Source organism: Vanellus vanellus, assembly GCF_965231255.1.
Source record: "Vanellus vanellus genome assembly, chromosome: 3".
In the NCBI taxonomy this organism is placed as follows: Eukaryota; Metazoa; Chordata; class Aves; order Charadriiformes; family Charadriidae; genus Vanellus; species Vanellus vanellus.
In genome coordinates, this window is record NC_138907.1 from 71,579,925 (window position 1) to 71,604,627 (window position 24,703).

General features: G+C 44.8%; 1 protein-coding gene across 1 annotated transcript in view; it reads right to left on the reverse strand.

Annotated features, from left to right (window-relative positions):
* PKIB (cAMP-dependent protein kinase inhibitor beta) overlaps nt 1–22,780 on the reverse strand; it is a 56,382-nt gene extending 33,602 nt beyond the window's left edge. Inside the window, exon 1 of the mRNA XM_082480573.1 lies at nt 22,702–22,780. The gene's annotated coding sequence lies outside the window, so the exon portion shown is untranslated. The remainder of the gene's footprint in view (nt 1–22,701) is intronic.
* Between the last annotated feature and the right edge of the window lie 1,923 nt (nt 22,781–24,703).

Below are 24,703 nucleotides of genomic sequence, written 5' to 3' on the forward strand. Positions count from 1 at the left end.
CCAAATTATCACTACTTTCGTTATTTGAAAGACTGCTACTTCTTAATTTTCCTTTGAAAAGGACTGTTCCTGTTCAGATGGCTTCAGTCTTTGTCATCTTCCATTCCATCTAGATTTCATTTTTCAAATAAGTCATAGCTATAATCATTTATTCTGACATTGCCTCTCCTTTATTCCATGTGACTTCAGAACAGGAGAGCCACTGAATTTGCGAGTGCCATTGACTGACAAAAGTTGGACATCCAACTGCCATAATGCTTATAACAAATTTGCTTAGAAGTTCTTTGAGCATCCTGGAGATGAGTGTAAAAACAAGAGGAGTAGACACTGTGTGTGTCTAAGGAGGTAACGAGACGCCCTTTACTAAGCTTGCTGAAGGCACTAGAACCTGCTCACCTCCTCTTGCCATTCCTTCATTGCTGACCCCCCAGAACAGGTTATGTGCACGTGAACAGCTACCGCAGGTTGTACTGTCTGTAACACCAGTGATCACGGAGTCCTATTACACATAACAAAGATGGGCTTCAAACCTACTTTCACAGAGTCTGGAAGTCAAATTTATTCAGCGGCACTTCTGAGGTGTGCCTCACAGCAAATGGCATTATAGTTCAACAGGGCAACAGACCCCCACCACAGAAAGGTAAAGTTCCAAAATCAAAATGAAGGTGTCACTGACAGTTTATTGAGTTTTAAGCTATGCCCGGGCCCAGTTATGGTTTTCAAACTGCATAGAATCGATATCAAAAGAGATCCATTGATTTTGGGAAGGATCAGAGACCATATTTCGATTACATCCAGTATCTTTTGCAAAGGTAAGTAGCAAGGGAAGATCAGGCAAGGGCAAGTGAGTTGTTATAGCAATTGAGAAAAAGCTGCCTGTGGCCTCCTGGGCTTTATCAGCCTGTAGGAAAGAACTCAAAACCCCACCCTTCCCAAATCCTTAGTTTAAAGACAACAACGTAATCCACGTGGTGAAACACAAGACCAGTCTACCCTTGCCGTGAAAGAGCTTTGTCATAAATAACTAATTAACCATACAGTTCAACCAGGAAGGCGTTCGGACACAGGCACTCGGGAAAAACCCCAGTTAAGGAACAGAATATCACGTTATAATTGCCACTGGAAAATGATGATTCGTTTGTTTTCCATATCCATTTACAAATTAAGGGTCATCATTAAAAAAAAAAAAAAAAGCAGTGAGGGTCAAAAACTTCATGAACGTTTTCAGTACCTTCTCTAGCAGGTCTTCATATGCTTTTGCTGACAGTAAGATCACAAATCTTTCACCTTTATGCCGCTGACTCAGCAATGCTGTAGAAGCTGTCAGTACTGCAAGTTTTGAAATGTGTGCTGAACTGATGCTTTCTGTTAAGGTTGCCTTCCTTTACTATTGTCCTTATGTGTATGAACTTCAAATACCAAATAGCGGACTGTGGACATGGCTGGGTTTGGGTTTTTTTTTAGTGGCCCCTTAGGAATACAACCTTTATGTAAACACATCTCCACTGTGACTCTTTTTTATCCCCGGATGCTGTACAGTAGAAATAACTAATAAATAGCTTGCTAAAGAGTTTATACAAGTACAAACACAAAACCACTAGATTTGATAATATATTTTCCTTTTATACTAGTGTAAAATTGTAGTGAAATAAAATCAGCATGCTAAAAATTTGCCCCATAAAAAACAAACACAATCAGAACAGAAGAACAAACCAACCCAGTCATAAAGTCTGTGTTCCAAGTTCCCCTTTCAAATTCAGACTTGCATCCCTGGCTCCTGCGGTAAAAAATGTTTTTTCCCTAGTCCAGTTCTCATTTCTGAGTGTCAGTACTATTGCCTAGAAACATTTGATAGGCTTTTTTTCCCTCCTCTTTTTCTGTCTCAGAGAAGAGCAAAAAGCAAAGATAAAGCCTGGATTCTCTGACCGGATTTGTCTTCATACTGTGATTGATGAGGCTGACGCTGTACTGAATTTAAACTTGAAAATGTCAAAAACAACATCCCTCTGAAGCAGAGAAAGAAGAGTACCGACTCAGCCCACTGCTGTACGTGGCATAGTCTGAAGTTGCTTGAATGGGCTCCAAAACATTTGAGGACAGAGGCCTGTCTCCTAAGAGAGGATTTATGGGATTCATTTACCTGGAATTTAGACCGAAAGACCGCTAGTTTCTAGCCGTGAAATGTAAAAGGAATTGCTACCTGCTGCAGCTCAGCGCTCCCCGTCTCCAGCTGCATCAGGGAAGGATTTCAGCCACACGTCCCCGGCGAGAGCCACCTCCCCCAGTGAACAGGAGAGGGGCAAGTCACAGGAGAGGACGCAGCTCCCTGCCAACCCGCGTACAAAGCTCCCTTTGTCGCCCGAGACTCCAGCTAAGAGGATGTGTGCGCCTTACCCTCACCCGTGGCTGCTCCCCACCCGTGAAACACATGAACAGAGGCATTGTGCTGAAGCCTCTGGCTAGCTGGATGGTGAAACAAGGGGCATGCCCAGCCCACCCTGGGGTGGGGGCATCCCTTCTTATAGGGCATGAGTCTTTCTTCAGATCTGGGGTGCACACAGTTTAGGAGTCTGCCTCCCCACCCCATCCTCACTTCTGTCTGCGCTCAAATAATTTGACCGATTCGGAGTAAAATGAAACTTCTGGGGGATTCGAATGTGACTTCTACTGAGAGCTGTTAAATGACACATACTTTTGAGCATGGTCTTAAGGACCCAGATGTCTGATGTACGCATCATAGAAAGTGATGGCAAATAGCAGTGCACTCTCCAGCTGCTCACCTGCCACTGTGTTCCCAAGGTAGCCATGCCTTTCCCAATCATTCTTATGATTAAAATGTAAAAAGCAACTGGCACGTCAACACAGAAGAAATAAATGGCATCTTATAGCTGCTCTTTTGACTTTTCCTCACATTCTGTTTGCAGTAAAGGCATAACCACTCCTGAGTCCTGCTTGTTTTGGAATGAGGGGTGAAGGCACCTCCAAACGCCACCCAAGTGCATCTGCTCCTTGTCCATACCATGGACTGCAGAAAGGTAACCAAAGGAGACAGCTCTGTCCCATCACACACAGAAAGAGGTAGCCTACAGACACTGATGAAGAAGGCCTTTTTATACATGGAGGCCCCCACAATTAGGCTCTTGACGTACTTACCATTTGCCTCATTCTGCCTTCAGGCGAGTTTGCATCTTTCTTAGGAGCAGCCTCCGAAGCGCTGACCTCTGCTCAAAGGCATTTTATGCCAACTATTGAAATGAACAGGCTTACTGGCCCACTACAGCTCTACTGCAGGGGAGGGACCAGAACTTCAGCCTAGGGACAACCCATTCTCCTTAGGGTTCCTGTCTACTCCCATGTCTGCAACTACAGCATCGCTTTGGTTGTAAGATGCCAACTTATTCTTTCTTCTGAAACACGTCGATATGGCATCAGTTTAGACTGTGCAGTGCTTTTATAGGACATCTTCAACGTGTACGCAGAGAGGCTTTAGAGATTCCCCTGTCCTTTTTGTGAGGGGTTTAGACACGATCTCTCTAATGAAAAAATCCTTTATTACAACTCCTCCTGGGTCCAGTACAATTATATTGACCTAGATGACTGCTCCCCTCTTCAATGTGGTGCCTATACAGTCCTTGGAGGCTTTGAAGCAAAAAAAATCTATATTAAAGATATATTAAAAATAGTATCTATATTAAAGAAATAAAGATGTGGAGTTAGCATGGATTGAATACTTGATCCAACTCATGCTGATGCCAGGGGGAGCATTTCTAGGATCTCAGATGAAGGACAGGACTAAAAGAGGGGGATTTTGTATAGGCTTAAACTAGCAGCGAGGAATTCTGCCTTCTGTGAAGCATCTTTGAACCCTGGGAGGATGCACAATGACTTAATCCTCCTCACACAGCCTATGCTGAACATGAAGGATATTGGCAGGCATGATTTCCACATTGTAAACTCATATTTGAGGAGTTTATCTTTCAAAAATGGATGGAGTTATCAATTTGCACATTTTTACCATCCCCAGACACAGAGATATGTGGGCTCCACAGCTGAACAGATAAAGGAGGTGAATTTAATTTTTGATCCCATGTTGTAAACTATTAAGCTACACAACTTGGGTCATGAGCATTATCTGCAGTGAAATATGTGAAAAACAACACATTTCATTAGTTCTTTTATCAAGTTTAAAAAATGTCTATAGCTGATCAATCTTACACTTAAGCCACATCTACTTACCATTGTAGCTCTTCACCAGTAACGTGCGTAAGCAAGGGCTTTCTACTACTTTCAAAAGAAATTTCACAAATACAGAGAGAAAAAAAGCCTTTTCCATACCCAGTGTTATTAATACTTGTTGATAAGCATTTCAAACTCAAAATCTGTTCTAAACATTCAGGAATGAGCACCCCAAAGAAGCTTGTTTTCAACAACAGAGAAATGCTTCAGAAACAAGTCTGTCTATATTAATGAGGCCTAATTAAGCATCTTTCCCTTGACAGTCCTGTCTGTGAGTACCTACTGAATTACTTACTGATTTGCAGAACTGCTGACACGTGCACTTCTCACGTGGGATCTCTGAGAACTTAAGTTAAATGATACAGTGTCAAAATCATCTACTGTAATTAGGCTTTAGTTTTTACTACACGAGTTTAGAAGTTTTGTTAATATATATTATCATCAGATCTTCAAAGACAACATGAAGGAGCCCTGCTCTCCTCATTAGGATCTTAAAACACCGGGACTGTTTCTGTTTCTTCCAGAGCTGTGACTAGTTCCTGTTTCATTCCCTTCTGGGACATCTCAATGTACACCTTCTGAAAGCAAAAGTGTAGGTAGATGATCTGAAGGGTGTTCACTGCACACAACACCCTTTCTCACCTCAGTATTTCTTTGTGTGCTGAGATGCACGTGAGCAATACTTCTGCCTTCAAACCCACTTAACCCTGCAAAGCACTGGCAACATCCCTGCGAACCTAAACTGGACCAGAAAGCAATGGCTACAGATGGGGGAAGGACAAGGAGACAATCAGCTGGCAGATTGTCACACCAGCTGGCAGAGGGCGATGAGGAGGTAGCGGTGACATCCAAAAGAAAGATGAATTATGGCAGCAGTGGACCTTGGCTTTGAGAAGACTGGGGTTATCATTCTGGATGTCCTGTCCCGTGGCCAGGATCTCTGTCAGAAACCAATACCCTGCAAAGAAAACCCATTCTTTTCTGGACACGCAAGCAGTGGAACAGCACACCAAGGCTTCTAGTCCAGTCTTTGCTGCCTGATGCTGTGGTGAGGCAGAACATCAAGCTTCTAACAAAGTGAAGACCACAAAAGACATTTTCAGTTTTGATTTCCACCCCCAGAAGCTGGAGCGTGAGACCACCTCCAACTAGCCCCACAGCAATCCCCTGCAGAGGTGAAGGACTAGTCCCTCCTGTGGCAAGGAAAAGTCAAACGTGCCTGCCGATTTTGGAGAGGTAGAAAGCAGAATCTGAAAGTGGAAAATTACAAGGGTATTTTGGGCTAATAAGACATTACAGTTTCCCAATGAAATGGGAAAGGATCCTATTAACTGTTCATTCAGTTTAGGTTTTTGATTTCAAAGAAGCATTAGAGAATGAAAAAGCACTCTAAAGATTGAAAGAGCTCAATCAGAAAAGAACATAAGATTATCAATTTTTGTCTTCCTATTGAAACCGTGTGACCCCTCCACTTGTGCTGAACTCTTGCTTGAATGGTAAAATGGGAAGCCTCACAGCGCACAAAGAGATGAACACACAGGTTTTTCCGTATTGATCATCTCTGAAGCCCAGCAACTCTCCGCTGGTGGCGGCAGAGGCAGCCCTGCAGTGCTGCAGGTTGCCCTTCTGAAAGGGCAGCAACAGGAGCAATCAATTCCTAAAGCGGTGCTCTTTAAAGCAAGGTGATGCTGAGGAAATGTAAAAGCTAAATGCCCCAAAGAAACACCACCTGCTCTCCTGCCTGCAGAGACGTGCCTTACATTGGGCAGTCAGGACACGACATAACTGCCATAAATAAAGCTATCCGCATAGCTGTGAGAGAGGAAGTCAGCACTTCCAAAACTAAATCCCTCTTAAAAAATATATATTAATAGAAGGAAAAGGATGTCAGAAGCCCAGACCCACCCTAGCAGCAGCTTGTGGTCACTTGCCAATGTTCAGCAACCTGCTGGCACACCAGGGCTTGATAAAAGTTGAATGGCATTTGGAGGTGCGGGGAAGGCGGTGCCAGGGAAGCCAATAAAGCATATCTGATCCCAAAAGAGGTGGAGAGGAACGGCACAGGCAGAAAAAGGTTTTCTTCAGTCAGTGTTGTTGCACGATGCAGGCCGGACACAGCTGCAGCCCGAGGGGTTCCCTGAGGGTTAGGATTGCACCTCTTAGCTCTCCCTGGAACAACAGCATCTCTGCCAAGAGCAGGAGAGGGAAAGCATGAACCATTAAACCCCAGCCCTAACCTCTGCATACCCCATTATAGCTTCATCCATCAAACAGGATTTTTACAAGTGCTTTGCAATACCCCCTGCAAGACTCCTTGGTGCTACCAGTAGGGGAATGCAATTTTACACATCGTGAAAACACAGTATTTATATTTGCATGTAGCAAATAAAAAAATAAAAAATATGTATAACCGATGTCAATGGCAATAGGATGATAAGCCTGAAGCCTGGATGATAGTCTTGAAGGGAAGCAAGTGTGTTTGAAAACTACTGTCCTATATCCAGAGTCACTCTCGACTCCACCATTCATTTTCCCCTCCCCAATTTCATGTCACTTTATCATCACACTTTCTCCTCCCTTTCCACCACCCAAACTGTTCTGCACAAGGACCTACTGCATTTGTTAGCACAAGAGTCTCCATCGTGCAGCCTCTACAGTCGCATTTGCTGACATTTCTTTAAACCTAACAGACTGTGACTGACCACATGTTTTTCCACATCTGGCATCACCGAGATCAAACATGAAACAGAACAATGGAAGGAAGCCTTGGCACACTGTGCGTCCGAGGATGTCACATTGATGAGAACTGAAGGTAACGTCCGGATTCAGTGTGCTGTGAAACCAAACCTCAGGCAATCTGGTGGTGTTCTTGCTCTTCTCTCTGCTATGTGTACCGCTTAAATGATAGGAGACTACTTATGCAGCTTTCAGCAGCCTGTAAGCGAACAGAGTTCTGATGTTAATTCACCAGGTATTATTCCTGGTCCGTCTCTCTCTCAGGTATGCACGGCAACAGCATTCCCTCTGTTCATTCCAGGAATGAAATCTTCCCTTTACCCATATCCAGAAAAAGGACGAATGCACTGGCTTATTCTGATCACAGTTCTCATGTCAACGCTCTACACAAGGGTATGTTCGGGCCACATATCAATCAACCATGCAGCTTTACAGCGACAAGCAGGCAGCCCTACAGATTTTTATTTGCCCTTGTTATGGAGGACAACACCAAAGAAAAAGCAGAGCAAGTGCACCACTGTACATCTGAGAGGCTAATGTTGCTGGGCACAATTTATAACAGATATTCTGAATTATGTCAGAAGCCAAATTCACCCTCATCTACCCTCAAGCTCAACAAGGCAGACCCTACCCTTCGAGTCCTGGGTGATCCATTCCTTAAGGCCTTGATGAGCTGTGGGTCTAAGCTGCCTAGAAGTACCTCTTAAGACAGGAAACTTCCTGAAATAGCTGCAAAAAAGTTCTTCTAAAGATGCTCTGCTTCCAAAGAAATGCACAAAACCCCAGTAGAAATAGTGCTGCATAGGGTAGAATACATCTCACAGAAATGAAGGAGCACATGGCATAGTCCTCAAGATTTCGTGTATTCAGCCAAGTTCCTTTCAGGGTTTTATTCAACATCAGAAAAATATTCATGCATAGCAATTCAAGCATGCCCATTCCCACATTTTCTTCCCAGAAAGGGTTATCAAACACCAGAACAGGGTGCCCAGGGAAGTGGTAGAATCGCCATCCCTGGAGGTATTTAAAAGATGGGTAAATGTGGTGCTTAGGGACATGGTTTAGTGGTGGTTTTGGTAGTGTTAGGTTGATGGTTGGACACGATGATCTTCAAGGTACCTTCCAACCTAGATGATTCTATTCTATTCGATTCTATTCTATTCGATTCGATTCGATTCTAAAGGACGTCCAAGCTCCACAGCCAACTTCTCGTACAATGTGCTTTCTCTTACTACTTTTCCTCAGTGATTTTTTTTTGCTTCTCCAAAGAATTCTGAGGGCAGCATGAAGGAGAAGAGACAGCAGGTATTTATTTAGCAGTAGTATCATGTCTGTTAAAAGCACAAAATCTACCCTGCCACAAATACCACTGGTCAGGGGGTTGTGCCTAATGCTCAGGATCATTCTACCACGCGATCTTCTTAGGATGCATCAGTCAGCCAGTCCTACGCTGTCCTCTCAGCTTTTGTGTTCAATTAATTTCATGAGCTAGTATTTGATTCTTGAGATGTATGTTTTGAACACATCTGGGAGCTGACTGTCAAAATACTCTCTCTCTATATATATATGAAAATTACATCTGGATGAAGAAAAAGGAACATCTACAAACAAACAAACTACTCTTCTGGAATTGTGGTCTTTCAATCACAGAATTGGAGGTTGAAAAATGGTACTAGATAGCAGGAACTGACACAGACAAAGTAACTTAGTCAAAGGAGAATGAGCTGCAAGTTCACACAAAGTCCTTTACCAGTGCAAGTGGAAATTTTATCTGAAACTGTAAATGACTATAAAAAGAAAAATCAAAGTCAGGATATACCAATAGCCTTCCCGAGATTACATGCAGCAAGAAAATATGCTGAACCTACATATCCAGGAAAGCTGCAGAGTGTGGTTTCAGGTTGCTTACTAAGTGACCTGAAATAGTTCAATGCACCCGGAGTAGTTCAGTGGCTGTAGAGAAAAACAAATCGAGTGAAACAACAGTGCCCAGTCGATGCGATGGTGAAACATTTGCGTTGTGCAGCATGTCTTACCTACGTGCCAATAAATGTTTCTGGGATCGTAAACTTTTTCACAAACAATGAATTTCCATTATCATCCGCTTGGCACAACTGAGTCAGTTTGCCTCATTAGAAGAACATAAACTTCTCAGTCTTTCAAGAAACTTTCCCGGTAAAATCGTTTGTTCTACGTTTTGAAGGCTTCACCTCACAACTCAGAAGGTAACATTTTTCCATTTTAGCGAGGACAAGCTGGAGATCCATGAAAAAACCCGCCCCTACCTCACAGATCCCCAGCTGAAGGATGGCCTCCAGCCACAGGGGAACAACTCCAATGCAGGATGCCCCATAACCAACTGGGAGGAGCATCACCACCAAACTACAGCATGGAGGGATCTGTGGGGTGCCACAACCTAGACCCCGGCACAGATCAGCTCTGACAGCCAGATGTGGTTCATCAGCAGGCTGGAGAAAAGGCTGAAGAACGGTGCAGCGACTGAAGCCACAAATGGCCACGAAACCATCAAGACGAGGTGGAGGTGTGAGGCTGAAGCCAATGGTGTGATTGCTCAATAGATGCGATACTACAAGCAGCAGACAAAGAGCTGCAGATCTTTCTCCCCTTTCCCATGTCCCATGCTCTTGGGTGTGGAGAAGAAGGTACTTGCTTCACTGCTGGGAGGTACTGCTATGCTGCACACCAACTTCTGGGATTTGTTGGAAGACCATTCTGGATTAATTGGATAGCTGCCCTCATTATTCCATGCCAGAGAAACAAACACAAATTAAAAATGAGGGTCACATAGTAAAAATGCTGTTCCAAAATCAAGGTGTGAAAGATAAAGAGTTTATATTAATTCCTGAATTAGAAGTAATCAGTTTGGTGACGTAGTCGAAAAGCTCTTTTGATCTGTTTGGGTTTTTGCTTTTTGGTTGGTTGCTTTAATCTGAACCATCCATCACATCAATCTAAAGCTCCGTACAATTCCTTCATTATCTAGTAGTAGCCACCGCTGATTCAAAGGAAGGATTAGGAACAAATCTGTGCTACCCCAGATTCATTAAAACTGCAAATTAGTAGATGGGAATAGGGCAGGTGCATCTGATCACTAAAATGAGCTTTCCTACAGATTTCTGTTTGATTACCAGTATCTTTTCGGGTTATACGGATCCACTGGTACACCGTAACATCAGAGCTCTTCCTAAATTGTGGAGACGAGAATAAGACAGTTTTTACCACCAAAACAGGAGAAGCCTCTCAAAGTGCAATTCAGTACTGCATATACAGTGCAAAATATTCTAAAACCATCAGTACAATTTCACTCTTCTGAATAGTGAAGACACTTTAATAAACCCTATTAAACCCAAGAGTCAATACCAGTCCCAGGATTAAACTGTTGAATACGGAGCAGTATTTCCATAGAAAATTTATGACCAGAGGAAATGTTCTAGCCTTGGTATTTTTATAGCATCTATTCATTTTTTAATGGGGGGGGGGGGGTGGGGGGTGAAGATCCAAGACTTCAAAGGCTATTCAAAGTGCCCTCTACCTTGAAGGACGAAAGTAACCTGCATCGGGACACATGCCGCAGATCCTGAAACGTGAGATTACAACTGGGTACAACCGCTGTCGCCAAGGCATATTCATTTAGTCAGCCACGTTCTCCTCAATAGACCACGGAAGTTCCTGCAAGGTCTCATCAGATTCATCCTGTCCATTCTGGTTATAAAACCAAACCACCCCGACCTTTTATTTCACTCCTCTGCTTACTGCCATCGACGCCCATTGTCAAAGCCACCACGCACAGCCCCAAGGCCACACGTCAAGCAGCAAGGGGTCCTCAAGCTCCTTCCACGCGCCCCAGACCTTGCTCCACGGGTTCGTCACCCCAGCTCTGCCCCCTCCCACGGGCGGCTGCCTCTCCCACGGCGTTCAAGTGAACATCCCGCAAACTCAGCACCCCAGACGAGAAATACAGACAGTTCCTGAGCTATGTTATGGAGATTTATTACTAAAAGCAGCATGATCTGACCAAAAAAAAAAAAAATTAACTGTTATTTTTGTTCCTCTAATTTAGAAAATGAGGGTGCAATTTCCTCCAGAAAGCAGATGCCACAGAGTTAGCGGTGGGTTTTTCCTGGTGTTTAGTTCACAGTTTAAACATTCAAATTGGAGTCTCAATAAGTGTTTGTTGAATGTTTAGCACAGTTAAGCTCTATTTTTATCTAGAGAAGTAGCATTTCAGATGTCGCAGTTCACCAACAAATGCTGAGCACCATGTTCGTGCAGGGTGGCATTTCTCCTAGGAACTACAACTCCGGAGCTGTTACTGGAAATGCTGCCTTCTCCGGAGCAGCAGCTTTCCCCCCGAAACATAATTAACTATATAATACACCACTGCAACCCCTCTGCAGCGTCCATTTGCAAACAAACTGGTGCTTATCTCTGTCAGATCCCAACATCGCTCTCTCCTCAGCTTCCCTTCCTCCTCCCCCTCCCTCCCTAAATTCAGTAACAACTATACAGGAAAAAGTGTGAAGACACTTTCTGAAAAGATGTAAAATGGAGAACAGAGTGTCTGCTATGTTCCTCACTCAACATAAGCCTATCTGCCTTTTACACAGTCCATATGCTTATTTTCCTAACAATTTTTGAAGCTCCCATACTGATACCAGACATGACCATGCTGCAATATTCCTCTCTCAGCTTCAGGTTGGTTTTTTTTTCCCCCCCGAGGATTCGCTCCTCTGAACAAACCCAGAACGGATCCAGCCGCTCCCAGGTTAGGTACTGGCTGTGCTGGCACTGTGCAAGCGCAGCTCTAACACCACTGAGCTGTTTTTAGCTCCCGTGCTGCCTGAGGCTGAGCATCTTCCCCCTCCCTCATCACATCCCATTTAGTGATGAGCCATCTTTCCTCATGCTCTTTAACGCGACGCTCTCTCTTACAAGATCGAGCCTTAAAAAGGTCTCCATCAAAAGAGCGTATCTCTATGCGCGCCCTATCAAGGCCTTTGTCCCAAAACACAGGAGAGGTCAACACGGACACCGCAAAATCAGAACTACATCTTATCCCGCACATATTTTGTTCGGCTGTCTATATTGGCTCGTCGAATGATGGAGCAGTTCAGGCTGGCACGGAGGGAATGGAGCCAGATCCCCCTGCCAGCTCCTGGTAAGACATCTGAAAAGACGTCCCTATTTTGGGAGAAGTTTAATTTCAAACGGTAATTACATCCTACCTTCAATGGGCTCCTGCCTGTCTAAGCCTAAACTGCTGGACTGTCCCACTTGTCACAGACACAACCAACCGATCCGCTGCCATCTATACGTCAAATGTGACTCCCGTCAGATGGGCGCTCGGGCTGTCAGCCCCGCTTTTCTTCCTCTATGAAATACTGACATTGGAGAGTCTTAACAAGGAAACTGAGATTATGGGAAACATCCGTCGCTCCAGAGACGGCAGCGCCGGCAGTTATCTCTGCTCTCCAGTTCTCAACCAGGAATAGAGCAGGAACAAATGCATTCAATCCTTCCCCGAATGGTAGCCCTTACAGAAAGGTCTAAGCTGGAAATCCCAGCTTTTTGGTGGCTTTAATCCAATGGAACAGCATCAGGGGGAGAGGAAGGGAAGTGGTGGTGGGGAAAGGCTGTGCCATCCAAAATTTTAATTGACCTTTTTTTAATCTGCTTTGACTCAGCTCTGATCTTACACACTTTTTCCTGAAAAGGTACAGAAATGAGGCCAAGATAAAGATTTAAATAAATAAATTACCATTCCCCTTCAAAACGTATGCTTAAAAACTTACACAGTTAAAATATTTATAGTAAGAACTGATCAAACAATTAAGCATACTTCAAAAGTTCCCTTTTTTAAAAAGGTACATCTCTGAATCTCCTCTTTCAGTTCTTCCAGACTATAAATCTTTATCTAATTTTAAGCAACAGAACTCCAGGTTCTAGGTTTTACAGAAATCTGAAGAACAAGCAACTTTTAAGATCATTATGGTGTGAAGTTTTAATTGATTTTTTTTTTTGGTAGTCAGAATCAAAATGCAGATATCACTCCACGTGGACTCGCAAAATAGGTCAGCTGTGTATATTTGTTCAGCTTTCTCCTACGCTCTTTAGACACTTCACCAATTACTACTTCTCTCTAAAGCGGCGACCAAATTTGTTTGTTCTCTCTTTATATGACATAATTTAACTCTACAAAGGATGGCTTGTTAGCCAGTCACTTAATTAACACAGTGAATATACAGCTGAATGTCTGACTATATTCATTCAAGATAGCTAAGTTTCTGTAATAACATTCAATTTGCACGGTCAGATGCACGAATTGTTACAGTTCGCTCAAAACAAGAAATTGTCTCTACTTAAATGTGATTATAGCAAGCAGGTTTCCATTTGGAATTATTTTAATAATCAGTAAATGTAAATGAATTAGTATCATGAATTAATATTTGTTTCTTTTTCTTTCAAAACTTGTTAGAACAGAAACAATACGCTGACTCGATTGGGAAATCTGTTTGAGAAACACGTCATCCCATTTATTCTGTTTTACTTTTGTTACTTCCAGCTACCTGTAAGTAGTAAGAACCTGGGAGGAGAGAAGGAACGTGAAAGCCCGTTAGCCCACTAATAAAAGGAACTGTGTGGACAGCGTGTACACTTTCTTCAAACTGTAAGTGATAAAACTACAAATTCAGATCAGAAAAACCTAGCATTGCCTTTTCAGTAAGCCTTCTTCCTAAAGGCATCGTGCTCTGGCTCTGAACGCTCCGAAGGCACTGTACGGCTTGCACGTTCAAGTGGAGAGCTTCCAGCCACATCAGTAACAGGATGCTGCCGTTCGTAATCGGCTGAGATTTATTTTTATTCGGTTCAGTTCCTTCCACAATTCTAGCTTTTCCAACAAACAAATGCAAGTTCAAGGGGAAAGAAAACAAACATTCCTCCAACTCTCACACGCTCATCTTCTCAAGCTTTTTTAAGCTCTCCGAGGTAAACAGCAAGCACTTTTAGTGACAGTTTCTGAGTAATGACGAGGAAGAGCGAGGAGGTGGTTGAAAGCACCACTGGCTTCTTAATGCAAACTCTTTTATACTACTCAGGGAACACATGTTCAATCACTGCTTGTGAAACAGCTTTGACAATCCAGAGAGGAGCTTTTTGCTTGATGTTTGTTTAGTGAGATTATTATTTTGGAGGCAATTGCTTTTATTTTACTTTTTTCCCCCCTTTTTTTTTGTTAAACAAAAGCAACCCACAATCTTAAAAACATGTTAGTGAGTGGCTGTCTTCTCTGGAGATTTCATTATCATGAGGTTTCACTGCACTCCAGCTCCTCCGAGAAGACATTTAAAGAGAACCTAAGAAGGCAGTGCAGAATTTTTAATACCTGAGCCACCCAAGAAAAACAAGTGAGACATATTAGAAGAACCCCATCCCCACTGAGGGACCTTTCTTCGAAACTTCAAAACCATGCCATTGCACGTGATGCCTACTTTCAAGAAAGCAATAGGACTAGTGTTTCATTTTTGAAAACATTAACACTTAAGCAAAACATGTTTACAGAAACATGTTTACAGAAATCCCTGCATATTTATGGTACTATCTTGTGCCTTGGAGAAAGCTCTTCTTAGTGAACAAACACAGCAGTAAACTGAATTAAACTTGAAGCCTGAAAGACAGCACATGCTGCACACTTACAAATGATTTTACATCATTGAATTTAAGCATATTTAAAACAGATTATATTAGCAAGATATTTAAGGCAGGGACTGCAACAGCTACGCTTTTGTAAGCATCTGTTTGTTAATTCTTATTCAAGGTACTGTCACTGGCCTTCTTTTAATCTGGGAAATAAGGGTTCCCTGCTATATTTTTCATGCATAGACGGTAACAAGAACTCCACAGAAACTTTTCAGAGGCTCAGCTTTGAACTTGGGGTGACTGGGTCGTGGGATGACTCAGGCAGGACGGGAGCTCGGGAGGTCCCTGGTCCGTCCCTGCTGCAGCAGGCTCAGTGCCGGGGTCAGCCGGGGCTGCTCAGGGCTGTGTCCCACCGGGGCTGGAAACCCCCCGGCCAGAGCGGCACAGCCCCCGGGGGCAGCCTGCGCCTCTGCCCCGCTGCCCCCGGGGAACAGCCCTTTCCTCGGTCCCGTCTCAACCTCTCCTGCTTGGTCCAGTCAATGTCCCTTGTCTCTCTGGCTCCCTCTTCTCGACCACCTCCCCGCAGGTCGCAGGTACGGGGGCCCGCTGCCAGCTCCCCCAGAGCCGTCTCCACCCCAGTCTGCTCCAGCCTCCACCCCAGTCTGCTCCAGCCCCATCCCTCAGCCTCTCCTCGTGGGGCAACTGCCTCAGACGTGTGACTGCTGTGCTCTTGATACTCTGGAAAACAGCTTCTTCACCGGAGGAAGGTGCACCCTATTTTACAGGGAAACGGACCAAGGTGAATCACTCTGACAGCCCTCGTCAACTCCACAGCATCATCTGACTCTCTGTGTGAGGGCTGGAGCTGCGTTCTGTGTCCAAACCCGGGTCTGCTACAGGCAGGATTACAGCAAAACCAACGTCTCTCTTCCAACTAAAAGTTGTCTCTGTAAGAGCATCCCATTCATGCTCTGGAAGAAGTGGCAACAGAAACAGAGCAGTTCCAGGGTGGCTTCCCTTTTTTGTAGGACAGTTTATAAAGCCAGTCCTCCAAATTTTGACTCCTAGAGATGCAGAAAAGCTCCAGCACTCCCACTATATCCTGGATTTAAATTAATCTGAAGTGCCATACGATTGCCTAACACCTTGTCATATCATCTGCCGCAGCTAACAATGCTATTCACAACTGGCTAAGCCCCGAGATATGCGTATACTTCAGGTATTAGGCAAACCACATCCATCTGCCTGGTACCACAGGGGAAATTCTGGTTATATTTCAAATACTATTTTCAGAACTGCTTGTCCACTCAAAGACACAATTTCTAGACATCATCTTCTGGCCTTCTGCTTCCTTTAGTCCTCCTATCTAACCAAACCCTGTCCACAACAGATGGAACAGAGCTTCCAAGTTCTCCATATAAATACAGGACAAATCTTACCAACACTATTAACGGCATCTCTCTTAATTGAGGACTGCAAGATCCAACTATGTAGATACGAATTGCTTATGAACAAAGCATACCACATACTGCCCAAGATTTAAAGTTATTTTGATGAGGCAGAGGGAGGGTGTAGACTCACCTCAATGACAATCTCTTTGGCATCGCACAGCGATATGCCACAGAGCACTTTTATTAGTTAGTATGAAATACATAACAGCTGCCAACGCATCTGCTTCTGTCTGAGCAAAAGCGCGATACCTTGTAATGAAGAAATTACAAATATCGATGGGTGAGGTGCTCAGCTAGAGGATACAAATGACACAAGATTCAAAACTAGGCAAAACAAAACTTAAAGGAGGTGTCAAGCCTGAGCAAAAGGAATATTTTATCCAGACAGAATACATAGTTGTGTGAATTTTATTAACGCCTGCCTGGTATCTCAGCCGCAGGTAATAGAGATCATACAGAGATCACGAAATGCCACACTTCCAGGTGTTTTCTGTAGTTTACATGAATATACAAACAGACACAGAGCTTCCACATAAACATTCCCTAGGATATAGGATAACTCCAAGATGTTTCCTAATCAGAATACGTCATGTCATGGGGAAAATGTATGCGCTTTAACGCTGTATTGTCCTGAAAGTATGAAGAAGCAGCACTATTAAACACTCTGGGCTCACAAACTGTAACTCCCTTCCTCCCTGGTTCTCCTTATTTTCATTTTTGTCATTTCCTTTTCTTTTAAAGCCTACCACACAAGTACTGCTAACCGTTTTGTATTCACAACTAACTCAAAATACTGTGAGGAATACCCCAGTGATGTTACCCTTCAACAAGTTACCTGCTCCATCAGGAATAATAATCACAAAGACCAAACCCAGAGATCTGAAGGCATTTGGGTTTGCCTTGTAAAAATGGCTTGCGTACTCCAGTGATGCTCAAGTTGATACTTGTTTTGATCGAGCTGCTGGCTTGTCCTTAGGCAAACAGAGCTGCACGATGTTGATCCCATCCAAGGCTGACTCCGGAGGAGGGATCTTCATTGCGGAGCAGGAACCTGTCCCTACCCAAGAGGTGTTGAGTGCAGCCCATCTCCCAAGCATATTTCAATGGCTCGGCAACCACGTTACTGAACACAGTTACAGGTCGCTCAGGAGCCTGTGGACAAACTCGTGGGTTTCCCACAGATTTTTGTAAACCAGTTGCAAAGGTAATTGAAAAAGGCTAAAATAAAAGGCTGCCCATTTGCCCATGAAGGCCGGAAAGCAGCATAAATCATCCCCCTGTTCAGCATCAGCAGGTGTTTAGATCTGCAAATGTAAACAGTACCGTACCACGTACTACAAACCCACTTCACCTTCCTCTGTCGGGTGGAATATGTGGAGAGGATGGGGAAAGCCAACAGAGAGGAAAATAATGCGTTGCTATTATTACGTATACAGCAAATACTGCTTAAGCTGGATTAAAGAAGAAAAAAGCAAGAAGCGCTCCCTGATCTGCAATTGCTTCTCTGGGATCTTCCTAAGGACATCACAACAAAATGGAAGGGTTTTAATGAAGAGCTGAGCACCGAACTACCCCAAACTCTGGGGTCAGCACGGAAAGATGTGTGCCACGTACCAAACCAGGCACATGCAGAAAAGCTTCTGACGCGTATATTCAGCGCGCACTGCGCTCCACCAAGCTCGCCCAACACCCCCAGTCCCAACGCCTCAGCCTGGGGACACGCACCCGACACGGCTCAAGGTACACTTCTCCCCTTGAGCAGCGCGAACCCAACCCAGCAGGTAAAATCATCACCTCCCTTCGCTGACACTGTAGTTTGAGGTTGCCATCAGACGTGCTGCCGCGGCCGCTGCCAAGCCCGGCACTACCACCCCAGCCCGGCCCGCGGGCAGGGGACAATCTGCCCTCTCCGCAGCACGTCCCTGTCCTTCTCTGACCTGCCAAGGCAAGGGTACGCGTTTACACACCCTGTCACAGCGGTTCAAGTTAAAGGCTTCTCCTGGCAGGGTTTTAAGATGCCTTGGATGCACCTTAACTGCGACAGACCGGATAGCACCTACGCATGCTGCTACCTCCTGCGTTTCTGGGAGCGACGCAACTGCTGCTGAGGGGTGAGAAACCGCCGTGGGAGCTGCATCTTAAACCAGCTGCCTGGTGGCAGCTCCCCATGGCTGATGGCAGCTCCCTGTGCCCACGGGGAGAGCCTTGCCAGGAGGGGCGAGATCCCTGTGGCAGGGAAGGAAGGTTGTTTGGCTCCATCGAAGTGCAAAGAAGATGAGGCAGGGCAAGATGTTACATGAGCATATGTGCTTGTTCACAGAATCACACAGAATGGTCAGGGTTGGAAGGGACCTCTGGAGATCATCTATCCCCGAGAAAGAGACGTTCTTGTGCGCCTCGTTCCTCCTCTTGCCAATATAAACAGGGAGAATAAAGTCAAATGTAATTGCTACACAAGCACGGGGCTCTCTCTTTAGCGAGGAATGCAGGCTTGAATAATACATAAACGGTTTCTAAAAGATGTAAAGGAGAGCTTAGTGCAACTTGAATGCAGCTGAATATTTTAAAAGACACTAACATTATCCACTAAGCACTTTACTAAATTGGTCTCATTTATTTAAGTACGTTCATGCCCAGACAGCAAGTCCAGTTGATATGATTTCTACAATAAGAAAAAACCTAGCAAATCAACTTACTATACTATTAAAGCCTTCTAAAAACCAAATCAATCCAAAACAAAACAAACCCCCAAAGCAATTTTTTATGAAGGTAATGAAAGAGAGAAGAAAGGAAGTATTGTGATGGTATTAATGACGGAAAGACAAAGAAGGAGAAAATGGGTAATTACCCATAAATACAGCTCTTAACTTTAGTTATGTAACAGGACAAATAATCAGAACAATAACAACCACTTAAAAGTCAATAAAAGCATCATGTATTTATAAAGGTCTTGCTAGGTGGACTCACAATACGTTTTCACATTTCTCCTCCACTATCCTTCTCCTGTCGTGTCACGGAGAGAGTGCTACAGCATCCCGCTATGCAAAGAAAGCAGAAGAGGACGTTCGGATGCAGCCGTAACCAGAAGAAACAGCAGTGGCAGTAGGAGGCAAATTAAAGTCTAACCAAAAACTTGTAAGCAATTCAGGGAAACTGACTGTGGAAGAAAGTAGGTTTTATTGTGACCACAGTAATCAAGTGTTTGCACTGAGTCAGGATAACAAAAGAAAATTACTGCACCATCGGCCATCAATCCTGTACCTAGAAGTATTAAATTACAGGCTGGGAAAGCAACAGGACAGTTTACGAAGTTGAGGAACAACTGCATTTATATATATTGCATTACCAGAAACATCTCGGACAAATAGAATTTATTTTGAGCTGACTATGGAGGAGAAAAGACAGGATCAAAACTCCCAAGACTGTGCGCTCCCAAGGAGCAGAGAAATTAAGAAATATAATCACCAACCCTTGTGTAGCAGAAACTATGAAGCTCAGCATCCTATGGAGCGCCCACACAAATTTTCTGATGTCGAATAAGCCGAACGCTTGCTACAGCTCTTCCCTCAGTGGGGGCATCAACCTCATCTCTCTCATCTCCCTGGTCACCAGCAGTCTTGAGGTTTGTAAGAATTTCATGACTTTGAAATCGTTACTCTTCTGCTTATATTGGTTGACATTGATCTCCAGGGGTAAAAAATTACTCTGGGGCAATTACTCTGTTAGTCAGACAGCATTATCGTTATTTTAGCTTCATCTCCTTAGGAAACAAAGTTGAAAAGAATATAGTCAGGACAGAAGGGAAGAAATAACAAATAGAAATCTCAAACAGGAAAAACTTCTAAACCCAGTATTTATATAAGTCAAGTACAGAAGACATTATTTCACGTGGGGAAAGACAGATTTGGGAGCTTTTCACAAACAGATCACCATTCCTGACTTTCTAGGATTTCTGCTAAGCCATAGTCTTAGGCTGCAATGAAAATCTGGATGATCCCCTTGTAAAAAATGTAAATGCCAGAATCTTAATCCATTCTAACACAGATGTTTGACTGTCCAAATACTTCTACCAGACAAGATCGCTTGGATTTACTTTTGTAATTCTCCCCTTTCAGTGGTGGTGGTGATCCCATGGGTCTGAGTGGCCAGTCCAGATACCCCAGAGTGGAACAAATCAAGCCATCATCAATCCTGAATCCCACATTGTTTCACTCCCTGAAAAACTGTTTGAGAGAAAAAGGAGCACACCAGGGAGATGAAGGCTTTTTGGCCATCAAGATATGGAGAGAGCACAGGAATCTCCCTCATTCTCCCCCAAAGCCAGGCAAGAGGGAGCCACGCTCAGAGAAGTGAGCAAGGTCCTGGAGCATCTTCACCAGAAAGAGGAATCAGTGAAACCAGCAGAAAGCCCAGCAGGAGCTCAGGGCATGTACAATCTCCCACGACAGTGACCTTTAGCTTAGCTGATTGAGAAAACTACACACATGATTCCTCAAATTTTCAGCCCAGGCTTTAGAAAACAAAGGAAGCAGGTGCATTCTGAATGAGTCATTAAAAACACTCCTCGTTATACTAACAGAAAATATTATTTGAACAGGATAGATCAATAAATGGACACAAGGGAACAATTTTGCACTTCCATACAGATTAACAACATGACCTGACTGAGTTTCTCTCTCTCTGCATTTCATGATTTGCAGCTGTATTTTTGAAATCTGTCGTGATTTTGAAGCTTATATATATTTTTATAGCATACTGATGTATGTTATGCTGTTTCACTTAAATGTGCCATGACAAGTCTAACACAAAATAAACTGGACTGGTCTCTATTCCAACAAGGTGTATTTCAAAACCAACCTACAGAACTAAACTTTCACTCTCATGGCACAGCAAGGTGATTGCTTTTAGAAGTTATTTGGGTATTTCTAGTGAAGTTTCAATTTATCTTACTTTCATGTTCCGTTTGTATCAACCACAATGTAACATTTCATAAACACCATAAGGCAAACATTCAAGTTTCTAATTTCAGAAGGAATATTAACAATTGAAGCCAAAAAATAAAAAAACCAACAAAAAACAGACCATCTTCATCCCCATGACTTCTTCAGTGAGGGAAGGCAAGCGAAGAGTCATGGTCTTTCCTTCAGCTGTTTTCAAGGTTTCTGTTCTGATCAAGTATTTCATCCAAACTGTTTTTTGGTAGCTACCAAAGGTGATGAAGTTATACTGGGTAAATCCATATGCCCTATATATTTTTACAGTCATGATTCCTAACCCCAATGCCCCCAAAGATGGCTAGGATTTTCTTGGAATGACCAAAGTCTCATTACTTTTCAAAGTCCAAATCTTTAAGAATTGAGTTTACCTGTGCCAACCAGACAAACAGCATGTTGTAGATCATTTTATCTATTGCTTCAGGAATATTTTGAATACTCTGTGTTCCCTCGGTAAAAGCATTTGCCTGCTCTCCAGAGTCCACAAATAACTTTTAACAAATGCAGAGGAGCATCATTCATAACTGAATTATGAAAAATCTCCTTACTGCCAACATTTTGTTGCAATCAGAAAGAAAAATTCCTGCCTTGGGAGTGATCAAAGTACAAGGACACTCCTTGCAGTCATGGAGAGATGAAAAGTCAATAATGTATTTTAACTGATTTTCTAGGAACATATTTTGCGTCGACAAACTGCATCTTAGTCATTCATTATCTTTGTCCATGCAACTTCAATTATGGACTTCATGCACAAAGGTTATTTTTCAGAAATGTATTTTGATATAACTAAGAATTGTTATTATGGAATAAAGGCGGTATTTTAACGCTCTGCTTTTCCATGTTCTTACCACTGACCGTACAAACATAATTTCAGAAAGGAGGTGTCGATAAAAATTGCACCTGGAGCACTTCTGATGGCTTTTCCGCCGGAGAAAAAAGTCACTTTAGCCCTCCTCCTGCTGCGAGGCACTCTATTTACCGCACCTATTAACCAGTTTCCCCTAAAGCACTTCCCAAAGGTTAAAACCCCCCGTTAGCGAAGGCTAAAGCCGGTCGGTCGAATGGTAGGGAAGCACCCAGGGCAGGCAGGCAGGCAGGCACAGACGGATCACCCCCGACTTAGCCACGGTCACGCCGACCCCCGGGGGCACTGTCGGACGTGGGGGCCCCGCGTCCCCAGCAGCACCCTCAGCAGCCGCTCCGCCTCCCCTCTCCCACAGCCCCCGGGCCGCGCGGCCTCCCGCGGCTGAAACTTTCCCCGGTCCCTCTCCCCTCTCCCCCCGCCCGGCAGAGCGGTACCGCCCGCGAAGGGCGGCAGAGCCGGGCCGGGGTCGCTGAGGGTCCCGAGCCGGGAGAGGGGACGCGCACGTTACCTGGACGCTCCGCCTCGACGGGGCTCCGCCGGCCGGCATCGCTCCGCTCCCCTCTCCCGCGACCCCCCCCCCCCTTCCTCTCCGTCGGTACCCGCACCGGGCGACCGAACCGACCCCCAGCGGCCACGGCCCGGACGGGAGCGGGGGACACCGCCTTGCGCCGCTCCCCCTTCGCCCGTCCCCCTGACTTGCCCCGCCGCCGCCGCCCCCTCCCCGCCTCAGCCCCCCGCCCGCCGCCGCCGCCGCACTCACCCGGCGCCGGAGGTGCCGCTGCCGGCGGGTCTCTGCCCTCGGCCCGCGCTGCGCCAGCAGCCGCCGCCGTACCGGGAGGCGGCGGGCTACCGTGCCCGCCCTGCGGCCGCGCCGCCCCGTCCCCCCACCCCCGCCCCGCCACCTCCGCTCCGCCGGCGGCCCGGCCCCGCCGCCCGGCCCGGGGGTCGCCCCCCCCCTCGGAGCGCATGGGGTGGTCGCAGCGGGGCAGTCCCGAGGGGCTGGAGGGAGCGGACCGGCACCTTGACCCGACCCTCGGCGCTGGCATGGGGCACCGCTCCCCAGAATATGTGTGCCTCCCCCCACACATCCCCCAGATTGCTCCTGCGCCCGGGAGGAGACGACCTGACCAGAGACCCCCATCTCATCTCCAACAAGGACGGAGGGACATGTCTCCCGAGGGTCACTGTCGTCGTCCCCCCCTCCCCGCCGTGGCCCTCCCGGAGGCACAGAGCTGTCCCTCTGCAAACCCGGCGGCGAGGAGAGCAGGTCCCTGTGCCCGGTCACCCCAAAACAGCAGGGGAAAATACAGCTCTTACCTGGAGCCTCGCTCATTTTAGTCTCAGTTCTTCGTGTTAACACATTTCTTTTTTTTTTTTTTTTTTTTTTTCTTCTTTTTCTTGGCTGCAATCCCTGAAACTGCACCGGCGAAATGACACAGGACATCCTCCCACTCCTGCCCGACGCAAGCAGCTGGTGTCTGGCAAATTCTGGTGTGAAAACAATGCAAAAAGGTGGCACCTCTGGATGTAGCCATGCGTGACCCTTTTTGGCTATAAGCGTTATTATACCACACCGGGAGAGGCCGTGGTGCAGCTGCACTCCTCTGTTTTAACATTTCTGCCCTCTGACACATGCCTTTATGCAGGAGCTTCAAAAAAAACCTCCAACCTGGGCCTGAAATCAGCAGTCTTTGCATTTTTCCCCTTGAAATGATGCCCTGTGAATAACATAGCAACTTCTGTGTCTTAATTACTGCGTTTCAGTGAGAACACAAAAGTTAACATCTGGCATCTTAAGAGTAAATCAAGGCGCAATCACATTCCCTACAGCTGGATGCATAAGACCATATTATACCAAACTGGCTTTGAAAGCTTTTTAAAAGATCTAGACATTTCAGGCACTGATTTTTGATATAGTGGTTTGGTTTTCTCTATGTTGTACCAAAAGGACTCTTGACTATTTTGAAAACCCTTTAAACTGTTTTCAAAATCTCACTGCAGGGAATCCATATTTATCTGAGCCGTTATCCAGCTGTTTTCCTAGATCCAGTCATAACCGCATGACAAGGGAACTTGCACAGAGGTTTTCAATTTATAACTGATATTCTGAGAACTGGACAGATTCAGCTATGGATGGATATCATCATACCTGGGTTTTTCAATGCTTACACTACACACTATATCAAGCTTTTTCTCATATTTATTTATGATAACAAATAAAGGGAGTCGGAGGGTTAAAATTTTATTCTATTTTGAATCTCAAGTTGGCATTCCTGAATCTAAAATCCCTTGGGTTTACTTCTTACATTTTTCTGGTGTGACCTAGAATACTTAGGATCTACTGTTAAGACTATTTAAGCCATATTATTACAGTAATCCAATTTACAATGGGAACTTTAAATACCTAATAACTGAGGTGATGGCTTGGAACTGGTTGATTATCCTGCATTTTTATTAGATCGTTCCAAATGTCCTCTTAAAGTATAAGAGCTCTAGTTTGGAGCATGCCACTACTCACTCTAAAATATTTTTCTTATAATTTTATTTACTATATCTCTGTATTGCACTTATGTGGCAAGGTTTTGGTAGTGGGGGAGGGCTACAGGGGTGGCTTCTGTGAGAAGCTTCCCCATGTCTGCTAGAGCTGATGCCAGCCGGCCCCAAGACGGACCTGCTTCTGACCAAGGCTGAGCCCATCAGCAACGGTGGTAGCGCTTCTGGGATAACATAGTTAAGAAGGGGAAAAAAAACTGCACAGCACC